The sequence below is a fragment of the Triticum urartu genome, chromosome 7 (assembly GCF_003073215.2).
Source record: "Triticum urartu cultivar G1812 chromosome 7, Tu2.1, whole genome shotgun sequence".
NCBI lineage: Eukaryota > Viridiplantae > Streptophyta > Magnoliopsida > Poales > Poaceae > Triticum > Triticum urartu.
In genome coordinates, this window is record NC_053028.1 from 644,240,767 (window position 1) to 644,258,615 (window position 17,849).

The following is a 17,849-nucleotide window of genomic DNA, read 5'->3' on the forward strand; positions in this document are numbered from 1 at the left end:
TACTGGCGCAATCGATGGTTCCTCCATACATCGACAACCAATCCATACCCAGAATTACATCCAAACCTTGTGATTCCAATATTATCAAATCCGAGGGAAACACATGCCTACCTATACTTAATGGCACTTGAAAACATCCTTGGCTAGCCATATACTCCGCTCCTGGTGAGCTTACTAACATAGGTGTTCTAAGAACTTTGGAGGGCAGGTTATACTTATCCACAAATCCCCTTGATATGTATGAATGCGATGCACCAGTATCAAAAAGAACGAGTGCAGTAAATGACCTAACCAAAAACTTACCGATAACTGCATCCGGCTGCTCTTCAACCTCCTCCACGTTAACGTGGTTCACCTGTCCCCTGTTGAAAGGGTTCGGCTTCTTCCCAGAGCTTCCATTGCCATTTCCATTCTGGGATTCAGGACATTCATTGGCGTAATGTCCGGTCTTCTGGCACTTAAAGAAAGTGACTTGGCTCAAGTCTCTCTTGGCTGGGGTCGATGGGTTGGTGCGGTTCTGGCCGTTGCTTCCTCCATTCCCATTACCATTCTTGGTGCCATTATGATTGTGCGAGCTACCTCCTCCATGGGTATGCTGAAAATGTCCTCCCGGTCTAGGGGTAAAACGTAGCTTCTGCTGAGCTCCTGAATTGTGCTTCCCTTGTCCATACTTCCTCTTGCGATTCTCAATCTGCTGCTTCCCTTCAATCATGAGAGCACGATCTACCAACTCCTGGTAATTGTTGAAGGTTGCTACCATCAACTGCATGCTCAACTCATCATTCAGTCCTTCCAGAAACTTCTCCTGCTTAGCTGCATCTGTAGCAACGTCATCTGGGGCATAACGTGCTAATTTACTAAAGTCCTCCACATACTGGCCAACTGTCCGTCCTCCTTGGCGCAAGTTGCAAAACTCTCGCTTCTTCATGGCCATAGCTCCTGCTAAAACATGGGAAGTTCGAAAAGCCTGTTGAAGCTGGTCCCACGTGACAGTGTCGACAGGGAAAGTGGCTATGAAATTCTCCCACCATGATGATGCGGGTCCTTCAAGCTGATGTGCGGCAAACTTCACCTTTTCCGCATCCGTGCATCCTGCTGTGGTCAACTCTCTAGCTGTCTTGCGGAGCCAATCATCTGCTACTATCGGCTCGGTGCTACTGGAAAACAACGGCGGATTCAGCCTAAGAAAACGAGCTAAGTGATCAACAGGTGGTGGTGGTGGTGGGTTGTTGTTGTTGTTGTTCCCCTGATTCTGATTCTGGACTAGCAATTGCATCAATGTCTTATGCTGCTGGATCAACTGGGTGAGCTCCGGTGGGAAGGTAAATCCGGGGTCACGTCTCGGAGGCATCTGAGGGTTTAGAAAAGATGAGATTTAAGAATAGAGGGGGTCTAAAGAGAAAACACTACCCATATGCACATGAGGCAAAAGCAAACAATTCACTTCATTCAATCAATCAAACAAGGGCATGCAACCGATCTAACTATCGCAAAAGTGCTCGGACTATTATATTTACATGGTGGACTACTACTACTGTTGGGGTGGTCTACTAGAAATATTCTTCGGTTGCAGACTCCATTATATCTGCTCCAACTTCATCAACATAGTCATCATCGCTATCATCTGGATCCGAGTCGGTGTCGTCGATGATGATGTAGTCTTCCGGGCGTATCTCCTTGGGTTCTTCATCTTCTTCTACTGGTGTAGGGCCTCCCATAAATATTCCAATCTTCTTGATCAGATCGTCATTCTTCTCCACTAATACTTCGATTTCCTCTTCATAATCTTCACGTGTAGCCTTGAGTTCTTCCTCCAGTTCCTTGATTCTTGTCCTCGCCTTCTTCAGATCTATCATGTCGACACACATCTGGTTCTCCTGACGTCGAATGTGTTGGTTTAACTCCTAGATAAAAGCTGCAATTGATCTATCCTTCCAGGTACTGATCATCTCCCAGTGCTCATCTCGGCGCCCACAAATCTGGTAGATGGTATCCTTGAGATCATTGCGGTAGACTTCTCCAATGCGTCCCATGGCGATGTGAGCTGCCAATGTCTTTCCTAGACTAGAAGTTGGTGCATCAAAAGAAAACTCTATGGGCTCAGTGACTGGCATGAACATCCTTCCTGGAACTTGAACTTGAATCATCCAACGCTCTTCTTCAGGTAAAGTGGCGTTGTAGGTTCTGATGAAGCTTGGTACTCCTATGTTCAGGTATCCAGTGACTTCCTTCAAGTGATGTCCAAAGGGTGTATCTTCATCCAGTTGTGTGAACTTGTTCCTTGCATCCGCCGAGGGAGTCCTGGATTAGGGGGTGTCCGGATGACCGGACTATACCTTCAGCCGGACTCCCAGACTATGAAGATACAAGATTGAAGACTACGTCCCGTGTCCGGGAGGGACACTCCTTGGCGTGGAAGGCAAGCTTGGTGATACAGATATGTGGATCTCCTACCATTGTAACCGACTTTGTGTAACCCTAACCCTCTCCGGTGTCTATATAAACCGGAGGGTTTTAGTCCGTAGAACAACATACAGAACAACAATCATACCGTAGGCTAGCTTCAAGGGTTTACCCGCTCTGATCTTGTGGTAGATCTACTCTTGTACTACCCATATCATCAATATTAATAAAGCAGGATGTAGGGTTTTACCTCCATCAAGAGGGCCCGAACCTGGGTAAAACTTCGTGTCCCTTGCCTCCTGTTACCATCCGGCCTAGACGCACAGTTCGGGACCCCCTACCCGAGATCCGCCGGTTTTGACACCGACATTGGTGCTTTCATTGAGAGTTCCTCTGTATCGTCGCCGTTAGGCTTGATGGCTCCTACGATCATCAATAGCGATGCAGTACAGGGTGAGACCTTCCTCCCCGGATAGATCTTCGTCTTCGGCGGCTTCGCACTGCGGACAGATCGAAAGCTATGCCCCTGGCCGTCAGGTCAGATTTGGAAATTTAAACTACAAGGCTGACATCCGCGGGGACTTGATCTTCGACGGATTCGAGCCACTGTCGAGCGCGCCGCACTGCCACGACGAGCATGATCTAGCTCTGCCGCCGAACAGTGCCCTGGAGGCCGCACCCGCATCGGCTTTGACCCTTAATTCGGAGCCAACTGCGCCGATCGAGGATGGGTGGTTGGACGCCGCCTCGGGGGCTGCGATCCCAACGGCGATCGAGCCGAACACCAGCCCCGCACTCCGCGAAACTTGTGACTCCAAGGAGCCGGACTCCTCTCCGGACGCCGAACCCTCCACGCCCTTGCCGATCGAATCCGATTGGGCGCCGATCATGGAGTTTACTGCCACGGACATCTTTCAGCACTCGCCTTTCGGCGATATTCTGAAGACACTAAAGTCTCTCTCTTTATCAGGAGAGCCTGGCCGGACTACGGTCAACAAGGTTGGGATACGAACGATGAAGAAATTCAAAGCCCACCCACCACCCACTTTGTAGCCACTGTCGACGATTTAACCGACATGCTCGACTTCGACTCCGAAGACATCGACGGTATGGACGCCGATGCAGGAGACGATGAAGAACCAGCGCCTACTGGGCCCTGGAAAGCCACCTCGTCATATGACATATACATGGTGGACACCCCAAAAGAAGGAGATGGCGATGGAACAACGGAGGATGACCCCTCCAAGAAACAGCCTAAGCGCCGGCGTCAGCGGCGCCGCTCAAAATCCCGCCAAAGCAAATACGGTGATTCCAGCACGGGAGATAATAATACTCCGGAGAGTGCCGAAGAAAACCCCCTCCAGCAAGATTCAGCACAGGAGGATGGAGAAGCCAGCCCTCATGAGAGAGCGGTAGACAGAGAGGTCGAGGACGATAATTATATGCCTCCCTCCGAAGACGAGGCAAGCCTCGACGACGACGAATTCGTCGTGCCAGAGGATCCCGTCGAGCAAGAGCGTTTTCAATGCAGGCTTATGGCCACGGCAAGAAGCCTCAAGAAAAAACAGCAACAACTTAGAGCTGATCAAGATTTGCTAGTCGACAGATGGACTGAAGTCCTTGCGGCCGAAGAGCATAAACTCGAACACCCCTCCAAGAGCTACCCAAAGCGCAGGTTGCTACCCCGATTGGAGGAGGAAGCACTTAAACCTACATCACCAGCACTTGATACGGCCGACCGGCCACCTCGTGGCCGCGAAAGAGAGGCCTCTCAGCCCTCCACTCAAGCCGCACCCCGTACCAAGGCACGGGAAAATGCGCCAGACCTATGAGATATGTTGGAATACAAGGCAAGGAAAACAAGATCGATCTACGGATCGCGTGGGCGCCCCACGACTCGAGACGATAACCATCACACCGGACACAAATCCGGTAGGACCGAACACAGTAGAAAAAGCTCATTGAAGCTACGTCATGATATAGCCCAGTACAGAGGCGCCACACACCCACTATGCATCACAGACGAAGTAATGGATCATCAAATCCCCGAGGGTTTCAAACCCGTCAACATCGAATCATATGATGGCACAACAGATCATGCGGTATGGATCGAGGATTATCTCCTTCATATCCACATGGCCCGCGGCGATGATCTCAACGCCATCAAATACCTCCCACTCAAGCTTAAAGGACCAGCTCGGCATTGGCTTAACAGCTTGCCAGCAGGATCAATCAGTTGTTGGGAGGACCTGGAAGCCGCATTCCTCGACAATTTCCAGGGCACTTATGTGCGACCACCTGACGCCGATGACCTAAGCCACGTAATTCAGCAGCCAGAGGAATCGGCCAGGCAATTCTGGACACGGTTCCTAACAAAGAAAAATCAAATAGTTGACTGTCTGGACGCAGAGGCCCTAGCAGCCTTCAAGCACAATATCCATGACGAGTGGCTTGCCCGACACCTTGGACAGGAAAAGCCGAAATCTATGGCAGCACTCACGACACTCATGACCCGCTTCTGCGCGGGAGAAGACAGCTGGCTTGCTCGTAGCAACAATATGACCAAGAACCCTGGTAATTCGGATACCAGGGACAGTATTGGCAGGTTGCGTGACAACAAGCAGAAGCGCCGCATTAATGACGACAATGCTGAGGATACGGCAGTTAATGCCGGATTCAGAGGCTATAAATCCGGTCAGCGGAAAAAGCCATTCAAAAGAAATCCTAGGGGCCCGTCTAGTTTGGACCAAATACTCGACCGCTTGTGCCAGATACATGCCACCCCCGAAAAGTCGGCCAACCACACCAACAGGGATTGTTGGTTGTTCAAGAAGGCATGTAAGTTAAATGCCGAAAATAAAGACAAGGGGCTGCATAGCGATGACGACGAAGAGCCCCGGCCACCGAACAATAGTGGACAGAAGGGTTTTCCCCCACAAGTGCGGACGGTGAACATGATATACGCAACCCACATCCCCAAGAGGGAGCGGAAGCGTGTGTTAAGGGATGTATACGCGGTGGAGCCAGTCGCCCCAAAGTTCAACCCATGGTCCTCCTGCCCGATCACCTTTGATCGAAGGGACCATCCCACTAGCACCCGTCATGGCGGATTCTCCGCATTGGTTCTAGACCCAATTATTGACGGATTTCATCTCACTAGAGTCCTTATGGACGGCGACAGCAGCCTGAACCTGCTTTACCAGGATACAGTGCGGAAAATGGGCATATATCCCTCGAGGATTAAGCCCACCAAAACGACCTTTAAAGGCGTAATACCAGGTGTAGAGGCCAACTGTACAGGCTCAGTCACACTTGAAGTGGTCTTCGGATCTCCGGATAATTTCTGAAGCGAGGAGTTAATCTTCGACATAGTCCCATTCCGTAGTGGCTATCACGCACTGCTCGGGCGAACCGCATTCGCCAAGTTCAATGCGGTACCGCACTACACATACCTTAAGCTCAAGATGCCAGTCCCTCAAGGAGTAATTACGGTCAATGGAAACACCAAACGCTCCCTCCGAATGGAGGAGCACACGGCGGACCTTGCAGCGGAAGTACAAAGCAGCCTCTCCAGGCAGTTCTCCAGTCCGGCCATTAAACGTTCGGACACCGTCAAGCGCGCCCGGAGTAACCTACAACAAGACCACCTGGCACATTCCGAGCAGGCGTAGCAATGCGGCCCCAACCCCAGCCCTCGCAAAAATGCGACACCAGTGCTTCGCGTACATAACTACGCTCTAGAAGTACCATGGGTACAGGGAGAGGGGCACCATCACGGCACGCCCGAAACACGGCTTAAACCGCACCAGGGGCTGCCGATTTTTTAATTTTTTCTTACTTTCAGGACTCTATTCTTCGGAAGGCCTGTTCGGCAGTTCAATTGCCGCACAAACGATGCAAGAACCAGGGAAGCAGACAAGCCATGCCGCATTATGGAACTCTCAGGTGTTCTCTATCACGAGCAGTATACCTGTTTCGCATACCATTCCGCAGCCTGCCCCTGGAACGGACATGTTAAATAGTCCAACCTTTTGCTTATCGCATTATTTGTATCGTTCTGCTTTGATCGCAGCCTTTTTTAATAAACAATGCATATCTTTTGTCTATTTTTGCATTACTCTTTTTTTACAAATATATGTTCCTTGACGACATGTTGCACCAGTACAATTTGGTACGATAAAATACGCCATGGGCTTTAGTACCCCTCAATATGGTGTGAGAAGTCCGAACACTTTAACAAGTGCGGCACCCCAAACTTATAGCATTATATGCATCGGCTCCGAATAATGTCTTGGGTCAATAGTTGGGTTTGCCCGGCTCCTATGTTTTGGTGCCTTACGTTCCGCTATGTCGGCTAAGGTAGCACTGGGAGAACTACTGCGATTGTGCCCCAGTTGAGCTGGGTCGAGCACCTCAGTAGAGAAAGCTAAAACTGACTGTCATGATGAAGCGAGAGCTGGTTGCTGTTCGAGAGGTTTTTCGAGTCCCTAAAGACTTATGCCGCTTAGAGCGAGGAGTCGGCTCTGTCGGGCCAAGGCGTGGATAGCGCCCCGAACTCGGTCTTCCGAATACCAGGGGCTTCGCTGAAATTTAAAATTATAGAATTCTATGGCTAAGTGAGAGTGTTCACGCATTATAGTTCGATTGCCTTGTTCGTAGTGCTGAGTGCCTCCCTCAGAGGACCCAAACATGGGGAAAAGAGCGCTCAGGTTTATCCCCGAACATCCCAGCACTAGCGGCACGGGGGCAGAAGCCGATGAATCGCCATCTCTCAGAATTGATAAACAGCCGCACATAAGGTAATATTTTAAATTCCAACAGCATTGCTTAGCGCATATGAACAAGTTTTCTGCGCACAGGACAAAACGAGCGAGTTTTACTCAAAAATTACATCCCTGGAACATTCATCCGCCATAAGGTGGTCACCCTTCAGAACATCCTTATAACATTTCTCGGGCTTCCGATGCTCTTTCCCCGGCGATGGCCCGTCCTTCACAAGCTTCTCAGCATCCAGCTTGCCCCAGTGCACCTTAGCACGGGCAAGGGCCCTATGGGCACCTTCAATGCAGACGGAGCGCTTGATGACTTCGAGCCTTGGACAGGCCCCCACCAGCCACCGCACCAGCCCGAAATAGCTCCCAGGCAGAGCCTCTCCAGGCCACAGCCGAACTATGAGGCCCTTCATGGCCTGTTCGGCCGCCTTGTGGAGCTCGACCATTTGCTTCAGTTGGTCGCTCAGGGGCACGGGTTGTCCGGCCTCAGCATACTAAGACCAGAACATCTTTTCTATCGAGCTGCCCTCCTCGGCTCGATAGAACGCGGTGGCATCAGACACGCTACGGGGAAGATCTACGAATGCTCCTGGAGAGCTCCGGATTCAGGTAAGTAACAAGTAACTCACGTTTATGTGTTTGCTTTGCATAAAGAATGACTTACCCGCCGCTATATTTTGCACCGCATCTAACTCCTGGAGGGTCTTTGATAGCCACCGCGAACTCGGACGCTCGCGTCCTTGAGTCAAGCTCCAAACTCTCATGTTTTTTCATGAGAGCCTGGAGCTCTTGCCGCACCTTGCCAACCTGGGCCTCATACTTCTCCCGCTCGGTGCGCTCCGTGGCCGCCCTCTTCTCAGCCTCGACCAGCACTTGCTTAAGGGTCGCCACCTCAGACGTGGCCCCTACAATAGCCACGATAATCCTGTCATTTTTTGCAATTGCACTTTTTTATATATATTTAAACAAGGTGTTTCTTACCTTCCTTGTCCTCGAGCTGCTTCTTGGCACGCCCGAGCTCTTGCTCAGACTGCTCAAGGTTCTGCTTTAGCGTGTCCACTTCCGCAGTCAGTGCAGCGGACGCCAGCAGAGAAGCCTGCATACGCATATTGACTACTTTTTGTTAGACTCCTGCGAATTTTATTTGATCCTCTATTCGGCTTTTCTTCCCGAACGCCAAACAGAGCATCAGGGGCTGCTGTCTATGCGGGAATATTATTTACACATTCTTTACTTACCTCAAAGCCTGTTAAAAGGCTAGCACAAGCTTCAGTCAGTCCGCTCTTGGCGGACTGAACCTTCTGGACCACCGCACTCATAATGGTGCGGTGCTCCTCGTCGATGGAGGCGCCTTTGAGCACCTCCAACAGATTGTCCGGCGCCTCCTGTTGGACGGGGGTCACCGGCACGGTGGGCTTGCTCCTCTTGGAAGGAGGTCGCCCGCCGGACTCTGGAACCTTTGAAGGTTCCGGAGCAGTGTCCGGCCTACAGCCGGACTTGGAGCCCTGGGGGGTTTTATCCCCTTTACTCCTGGAGTCCGGGAGGTCGCCTTGCGGTGCCTCTAGGAACACCTCCTCCTGGCTTGGAACCTGTTGGGACAACACTTCGGCGTCGTCCATAGGGCGGGGGGAGGTAGCCGTCGGAAGCGAATTCACATCCGACGAGTCCAGTGAACCGCTCGACGACGTGTCGAGCCGGTCTTTGGGTGGGCTGCATAATCATATTCGACATAAGGGAAAGTTGTGCAATAAAGGAATACTATGAATTACTCTGGTATCCGGATACTTACGATTTCCCCAGGGGCTTGGCCCTGAGCGGCCACTCCTCTCCGTCGTCGTCGGCATTGGTGGAGTAGTCCAGAGGAAGGGTTTTCCCCTTCTTGGACCCTTCGGCCTCCCCAGTGAGGGCGGCCTTCCTTTTCTTCTCTCCCCTCGCTGGAGGGGGAGAGGTCTCTTTTTCCTCCTCCTCGTCTTCACGGGAGGAATGCGCCTTGGAGCCGTTGGATGATGAACCCGACACCTCCTAGCGCCGAGCACTTTTTTGAGTCCCCGTGGCCTTCTTCGTGGCCTTCTTCTCCGGCACCACATGGGGTGCCGGAACCAGAAGCTTCGCCAAGCGGGCATCGGCTGGGTCTTCGGGCAAAGGAGCCGGACAGTCGATCTGTCCGGACTTCGCCTGCCAATCCTGTCAAAGGTAAGGGAGCTTAGATCCTGCATAGAGTTAAACTATGAAAAACAAATACCCTGTAAAAGCTACAAACAACTTACCGCGCTAGCGTGACGCTGCGCGCTGAATCCGCGATCCTCGGTAGCGGATGCGGGAGCCTCGGCGCCCTTGAAAAGCACCTTCCAGGCATCTTCGTACGTCGTGTCGAAGAGCCTGCTCAGAGTTCAGTGATGCGCCGGGTTGAACTCCCACAGATTGAAGGCCCATTGTTGACACGGGAGGATCCGACGGATGAGCATAACCTGGACTACGTTGACAAGCTTGAGCTGCTTGTTCACCAGGGTTTGGATGCATGTTTGTAGTCCAGTCACCTCTCCTTTGCTGCCCCACGACAGGCCCGTCTCTTTCCAGGAGGTGAGCCGTGTTGGGAGTCCGGACCGGAACTCGGGGGCTGCGACCCACTCAGGGTCGCATGGCTCGGAGATGTAAAACCACCCCGATTGCCACCCCTTCAAGGTCTCCACAGAGGAGCCCTCGAGCCATAAGACGTTGGGCATCTTGCCCACCATGGCGCCTCCGCACTCCGCCTGGTAGCCGTGCACCACCTTCGGCTTGACATTGAAAGTCTTGAGCCATAGGCCGAAATGGGGGCGGATGCGGAGGAAAGCCTCGCACCCGACGATAAACACCGAGATGTTGAGGATGAAGTTCGGGGCCAGATCATGGAAATCCAGGCCGTAGTAGAACATGAGTCCCAGACGAATGGGTGGATAGGAAAGCCCAGTCCGTGGAGGAAGTGGGGAAGGAACACTACCCTCTCATGGGGCCTTGGGGTGGGGAGGAGCTTCCCCTCTTCGGTAAGCCGGTACGCGATTTCGTTAGACAAGTATCTGGCCTTCCTCGGTTTTTTGATGTGTCCCTCCGTGACGAAGGAGACCATCCACTTGCCTCCCGCTCCGGACATGGCTGGAGAAGGTTGAGGTGGGGAGTGCGGACTTGGGCGCTGGAGCTCGAGTGCGCGAAAATGGATAGGCAAAGGAGGAAGAAGGCGTAGGTGAAAAGGTGGATCCTTATCCCCTTATATGGGTGGACGCAACTACGTGTCCCCACCAGCCTGGTAAAACTCGCTTATCTCCAAGCGCCGTAATCAATGGCGCAGTTGGGTTACCCATGCCCGTAATTATGAGAATCCCGGAATAAGGGGACGCGATCTCTGCTTCGACGAGACGTGCCAAGGAAACCGCCTCGCATGACACGCTGAGGTGGGACAATAAAACGATTCGAATAAAGGCTTGGCCGTGGTGCGATGTCACACTACGGAATACGTCAGCAGATTAGATTTGTGTAAATATTATTCTCTCTATGGCAATATGTGGAAACTTATTTTGCAGAGCCGGACACTACCTTTGTGTTCAAAATCTTCTATGAAGTACTTGGAGGAGGAACCCGCCTTCAATGCCGAAGACAATCTGCGCGCCGGACTCGTCGTCATTGAAGCCTGGTTCAGGGGCTGCTGAGGGAGTCCTGGATTAGGGGGTGTCCGGATGGCCGGACTATACCTTCAGCCGGACTCCTGGACTATGAAGATACAAGATTGAAGACTATGTCCCGTGTCCGGGAGGGACTTTCCTTGGCATGGAAGGCAAGCTTGGCGATACGGATATGTGGATCTCCTACCATTGTAACCGACTTTGTGTAACCCTAACCCTCTCCGGTGTCTATATAAACCAGAGGATTTTAGTCCGTAGAACAACAAACAGAACAAAAATCATACCATAGGCTAGCTTCTAGGGTTTAGCCTCTCCGATCTCGTGGTAGATCTACTCTTGTACTACCCATATCATCAATATTAATCAAGCAGGACGTAGAGTTTTCTCTCCATCAAGAGGGCCCGAACCTGGGTAAAACTTCGTGTCCCTTGCCACCTGTTACCATCCGGCCTAGACGCACAGTTCGGGACCTCCTACCCGAGATCTGCCGGTTTTGACACCGACATCCGCCATCCTAAAAGAGTTGAAAAGATGAGAAGTCAGAAAGAGAAGAGAGTGAGTAGTGATCTAGGTCTTTAGCTTAGTGGTCGTGTCCTACAGTCAGCGTGTGCTCTGATACAATCTTGTAGCGACCAGACCTCAAACGGTACAATCTCTATGCTCAGGTTTCATCCCTGGATCAGTAATGCTGACACCACACAGTACTTGAAGGATTTATAACAGAGTAGCAATCACACACTTATTACATCGAGTGTCTCAAAAGAGAACTTATTACAATAAATATGGCTTAAGGCCATCTAATAACGATAACAGCGGAAGGCTTAGGAGATAAGTGAGTCCATCAACTACAACGGCATCACTGAGTATAGAACCACGACCTAAAAGCACCTTAATCGTCGTCTGAAAAGTCTGCAACATGAACGTTGCAGCCCGAAACGGGTCAGCACATGGAATATGCTGGCAGAGTAACACATAAAGAGTAATGGAATGAAATAGGATAATCTATATGCATATTTGGCTGGTGGAAAGCTCTATGGTTACAGTTTTGCGTAAAGCCAATTTTTCCCTACTCAAAGGAATAAATTTTATTTAACTATCATGGTAGTTGTTAAACATTGAGATTGGTTGACAGCATTCTCAATCCCAATTAAGCATCATCATTAAACAAAACCCAACAAAATTAATTTTAGAGTAACATGTTGAGATTCACATGATAATCCAGGTACTAGATACTCAAAATGTCCATAACTGGGGACACGGCTAATCATGATTAGTTTATACACTATGCAGAGGTTTGCGCACTTTTCCCCACAAGACTCGATCGCCTCCGTTTGGTTTCTCGCACTAAATGGTGTTTGACAAACGGATGACCGAGACATAGTCGTTCAGAAGCGTTAGCACCTTACGATCGGGTAGACCGTTACACCTACTTTCCCCTACATCTGCTAGTCTACCACTTTGTCGGAGTAATGGACCACGGGTAGGCAAACCCGAGCCCCAGAACCTTTCAAATCATCGGGGCAGGCTGCGCCCCTCAAGACCCCAGGACGAAGAGCCGCCTTCTGAGAAGTCGGCGGCAAGGCGGCCGACTGCCCACTCGCGGCCGAGTCCCGAGGACGACTTCAGGATAAGCCGACTCCTGACTGGCGACTTCCAGAGAAGCCGGCTTTGGGGAGTCGGCCCGCGACTCCAACGAACCCCATATCCTCATCTGGAGGGACAGGACCGGGGAGTTGCTACAGTAAAGCCCGCCCCCACCCCTTACCAAGGGCAGGCATGGACACACCACGCCGTACCCGGGCAGATCTCCATGCGGCGTGGCACTGTTGCCGTGCCGGCCCTGACATTAGCGCCGAAGGACCGAATCCTGCGCCCACGACGGCTTGTCTGTACGACCCTGGGGCGGCGGGTCCCACCAGTCAGTGGGATCCTAGGAGACGGCAAGCGCGCCACCAGTCGGCCCCCGGAGTCGGCCAGACCCTTCCCCGGGGCCCACGCGCCATTAATCAGATGTGATGGAGAGTGGCAATAGTGATCGCCCGCCAGGCGGCAGGGCTGTTGCCACGACTCCATGATCAAGCCCGCATCATCAGAAGCACGGCTACAGTAATCAGCAGCCGGCAAGACCCGCCCGCGGGGGACGCGGCCTGTCAGCTCCGTACCTGGCCGGTCAGCGGGGCCCACCAGTCAGCGGGCCCCAGCAGTCGGTGGAGAAGACGGTGGCCAGAGGCACTGACGGCTGGGCCCACGTCCAGCCGGATTACCATTGTAACCCCGGGGGGTAGGCCTATATAAACCCCTCAGGGCACCCATGCAAAGGGTTGGAATCCATTAGCTCTAGACCAGATCATATAGGAGGGAGAGAGCTAGCCTTGCCCTCTCCTACCTCTAGGAAACAGCTCAAGGAGCAATCGTGTAAACACTTTGCCATAGTGATCATGCGGAGACCCCGCAGAGCAGCAGTAGGGGTGTTATCTCCCCGGAGAGCCCTGAAGCTGGGTAAGATTCGCCGGCATGCATGTCTACGCCTCATCCCGTTTCCAGGCACCGGCGACGTTCTACTCGCCCCCACCATGATAAGCCATCCTTTGGCATATGTCGCACCCAACCCCCGACATTTGGCGCGCACCGTGGGGCCTGGTGCACCGTCGTCCGGAGACCTGTTCTGGACGGGAACCCTTTTCCTCCCTAGCGAGCGCAGCCAGCCAGGCACGCCAGACGGAGTTTGCGCAGACGCACTACACGGCGTTGAGATCGCCTGCGCAGCCAGTTGCCTCGCCGAACTTGTCGGCGAGGTTCGCCTCTTCGACGAACCTGCATCCAACGTAGGCACGGGCAGCTCCGACAGCCTCCTCGCGGGCCTCCTCGATCAACTCCACGTCTCCGGCGAGCCTGCCGTGCACTTGGAGTCTGTAGGCTCCACTGACCCGATGTTGGTCGACTCCGACACGGCGTCGCTCGACGCGTTCCCCACTAATGTGGTGGTCTATGACGAACCTCTCCCTCGCGCGGAGAGCAACGTATGCACCGTCACTGAGGTGCTCATCATTAGCCATGACGAGTCTCCCGGCGGAGGAGCGCATGACCCACTTGGCGCGGCGCTGCAAGACCTAACTGTGCCCATTCCGGAAGACGCTGACGCGGAAATGTTGGAGGCGCGCCGCCTTCAGCTCGTCGAAGGCGCGAAGAAGCTGGCCAGCATGAGACACTTGTCAGAAGCCTACCAGCGAGAGATGGATCGCGCTGTTGGCGGCTCGCTGGCCCCGGGGGGGCCCAGCCGCCTTTGCGCGGTCCAGCAGTGCGGCGTAGCCATCGCCGACCTGTTCAAGGCAAGCCGCCCTGTGTACGCTACACCAGCGGAGAACATCCAAGCCGCCCAGGCGGCGGCGGAAGAGCTAGACAATTTTGAGGGCGAAGAACGCTGCCTGATGATGGAGCGAGTCCGGCGGCTCCTCGACGCGGCTGCCGCGCAGAACGAGGCCGGCTGCCGCATGAAGGCGCCATAGCAGCAAAACGATGACCTGCACTGAGATAAAGGCGCGACGTCTCGGACGCCGACTGGCGGTGCCCGAGGAAGAAGAGACAAGGATCCGGCTGTTAGCCACATTCGGACTCACATTACCATAGAACGCGACCGAGACGGCCGCCTGAGAGCAGTGGAACGACAGGACGACTGTCCGCCTCCTCCTCCTCGCAAGGAGAGGCCAGTCTCCCCGCCGCCTGTTGACCATCCGACTCTCGGCGACCGCCTTGGCCGCCGAGAGGGAGTCGGAGAAAATGACGCCCGCCACCGGATCAACCGACATCACCGATCCCTGGCACTGGAAGAAGAAGATGAGTTGGGTCTGCCTTGTTTCGGGCCCCACATTGGAGACGAGCCCTTTCCCAAAGGGTTCACGCTCCCAAGGGACACACCCAAATATACCAGCTCCGTGAAGCCGGAAGACTGGCTAGTCGACTACTCCACGGCTGTCAGCATAGCAAACGGCAACAAGTGTGTCGCCATAAAGTACGTTCCGCTCATGCTCCAGGGCACGGCCCAGACATGGCTGAACAGCCTGAAGCCCTGCAGCATCAACAGCTGGGTCGACTTCACCGAAGCATTCCTCCGCAACTTCACCAGCATGTACAAGCGTCCTCCCAAGCCTCGTCAGCTTTCCTTGTGCATGCAAGGTCCCGATGAGTCGACTCGCGACTACCTCACGCGTTGGGCCGAGCTTCGGAACTCCTGCGAGGGCGTGCACGAGGTGCAGGCTATCGAGTACTTCACCGCCAGGTGCAGAGAAGGCACCCTCCTCAAGCACAAGCTCCTCTGCGACGAGCCAGAAACCCTCAACGAGCTGCTGATCATAGCAGACAAGTACGCCACAGCTGACTCCTCCATGAAGGCGGAGATTCAAGTCAGCGCAACTGGCAAAGTGGACCCTCAAGCTCCAAGAACTCCGGCGGGAGATGCCATTCGGCGACAACAGCAGGGCAACCACAAGCGCAAGGCCCCACAGCCGGCTTCCAGCAGTTGGCAGGTCGCAACAGTTGAAGCCCAGCAACCGGATGGGCAGCCCCCGCCCAAGCAACAGAAAGGCGGCAAGCCCAACTGGTTGCCGGCCTTCTCCTACGAGCAGACTCTGGATGGACCTTGCAAGTTCCATAGCGGCGCGAAGCCGTCGAATCATACCACCCGGAAGTGCCACTCGCTCACCAGGATCGCCAAGGGAGACGGCCTCCTACCTCCCCCGCCTGCTGGGCAGCCGCCTCCGCCTCCGCCCCAGTAGCCGGCTGTCAGGCCAGTCGGTGCAGTACAAGACGAATACCCTGAAGAACACGGGGCCTACGTGGTGTTTACCAGTATGATTGACGATCGACGCAGCAGGCGGCAGCAGCGATAAGAGGTGAATGCTGTAGCATCAAAGATGCCAGAGTTCATGCACTAGTCCGAGAAGCCAATCAGCTGGAGCAGGGCTGACCACCCAGAGGTGATGCCGAGTCCGGGCTCTTATGCCTTGGTCTTGGATGCCACCTTTGCTACGGATAGACGAGCTTTAGACAGCTTCAAAACAGCCGGACTGTACAAAGACGAAGGCAGCAGCATCAACATCCTGTACAAAGACACCATGGAGAATTTAGGAATCAAGCAAAGACAGCTTCAGAACAGCCGGACTGTGTTCCATGGCATTGTTCCTGGGCTTTCCTGCTCACCAATCGGCAAGATCCTGATGGACGTCCTCTTTGGAGACAAAGATCACTTCCGCCGAGAGTCAGTTTGGTTTGAGGTGGTGGACCTTGAGAGCCCATACCATGCGCTACTCGGCCGACCCGCCTTGGCCAAGTTCATGGCGGTCCCCCACTATGCCTACCTCAAAATGAAGATGCCCAGTTCCAGGGGAATTCTGACTATAGCCGGCGACTACCGGAAGTCGTCTGCCTGTGCAGCTGAGAGCAGTCGGCTAGCCGAGTCCCTAGTGATCGCAGCCGAGAAGCGGCTCCTGGAGCGGGTTGTGGCGATGGCCGGCAAGCAGCCAGAGGTGTCGCCCAACCCAAAGGAGTCGGAGGCTGAGGGTTCGTTCAAGCCGGCCAAAGAGACAAAGAAGATACCCTTGGATCTGGAGCACCTGGAGAGGTACGCTGTCGTAGGTGCAAACCTCGATAGCAAATAGGTAGGCGAGCTCGTCCATTTCCTCCGTGAGAATCGGGACATCTTCGCATGGTCCCCCAAAGACATGCCAGGTGTACCGACGGAATTCGCCGAGCACAAGTTACATGTCCGATCTGATGTAAAGCCGGTCAGGCAGCCCCTGCGCCGCCTATCAAAAGAGAAGAGAAGAGTTGTCGGAGAAGAGATAGCCCGACTCCTAGCAGTCGGCTTCATTATGGAAGTGTTCTTTCCAGAATGGCTAGCAAATCCGGTCCTTGTACTGAAGAAGAACAAGAAGTGGCGAATGTGTATTGACTACACGAGCCTCAACAAGGCCTGCCCCAAGGACCCGTTTGCTCTACCAAGAATTGATCAGGTGATAGACTCCACAGCCGGATGCAAGCTGTTGAGTTTTTTGGATGCATACTCAGGATATCACCAGATCAAGCTGAACCCGGCTGACAGACTGAAGACCGCCTTCATCACACCATTTGGAGCCTTCTACTACCTCACCATGACGTTCGGCTTGAGGAATGCCGGCGCCACCTTTCAGCGTTGCATGCAGAAGTGCCTCCTCAAGCAGCTCTGCAGGAACACCCACGTCTACGTGGACGACGTGGTGGTGAAGACGGAAAAGCATGGAACACTGCTGGAAGACCTCAAGGAGACCTTTGAGAACCTGCGCCGATTCCAGATCAAGCTCAACCCCGAGAAGTGTGTCTTCGGAGTACCAGCCGGCTAGCTCCTTGGCTTCCTGGTCTCTGAACGCGGCATAGAATGCAACCCTGTAAAGATCAAGGCCATTGAGAGAATGGAGGTACCTAGCCGACTACTGGATGTGCAAAAGTTCATTGACTGCTTGGCATCCATCAGCCGATTCATCAGTCGGCTGGGCGAGAAAGCTCTCCCCTTATACCAACTCATGAAGAAGACCACCTTTTTCGAGTGGAACCACAAGGCGGACGAAGCTTTTCTCCAGTTGAAAAAGATGCTGACTACTCCACCAGTTCTGGCGGCTCTGACTCCTAAGGAACCTATGCTCCTGTACATCGCTGCCACCAGCCGGGTAGTCAGCACGGTCATTGTAGTGGAACGCAAGGAGGAAGGCAAGGCGCTACCTGTCCAGAGACCAGTATATTACCTGAGCGAAGTACTGTCGACCTCCAAGCAGAACTACCCCTACTACCAGAAGATGTGCTATGGCGTACACTTTACCGCCAAGAAATTGAAGGCCTACTTTCAAGAGCATCCAATCACTGTTGTCTGCACGGCCCCACTTGCCGAGATCATCGGAAGCCGAGATGCTTCTGGCCGAGTGGCCAAGTGGGCCATAGAGCTGGCTCCTTACACCATCCACTACCAGCCCCGCACCGCCATCAAGTCACA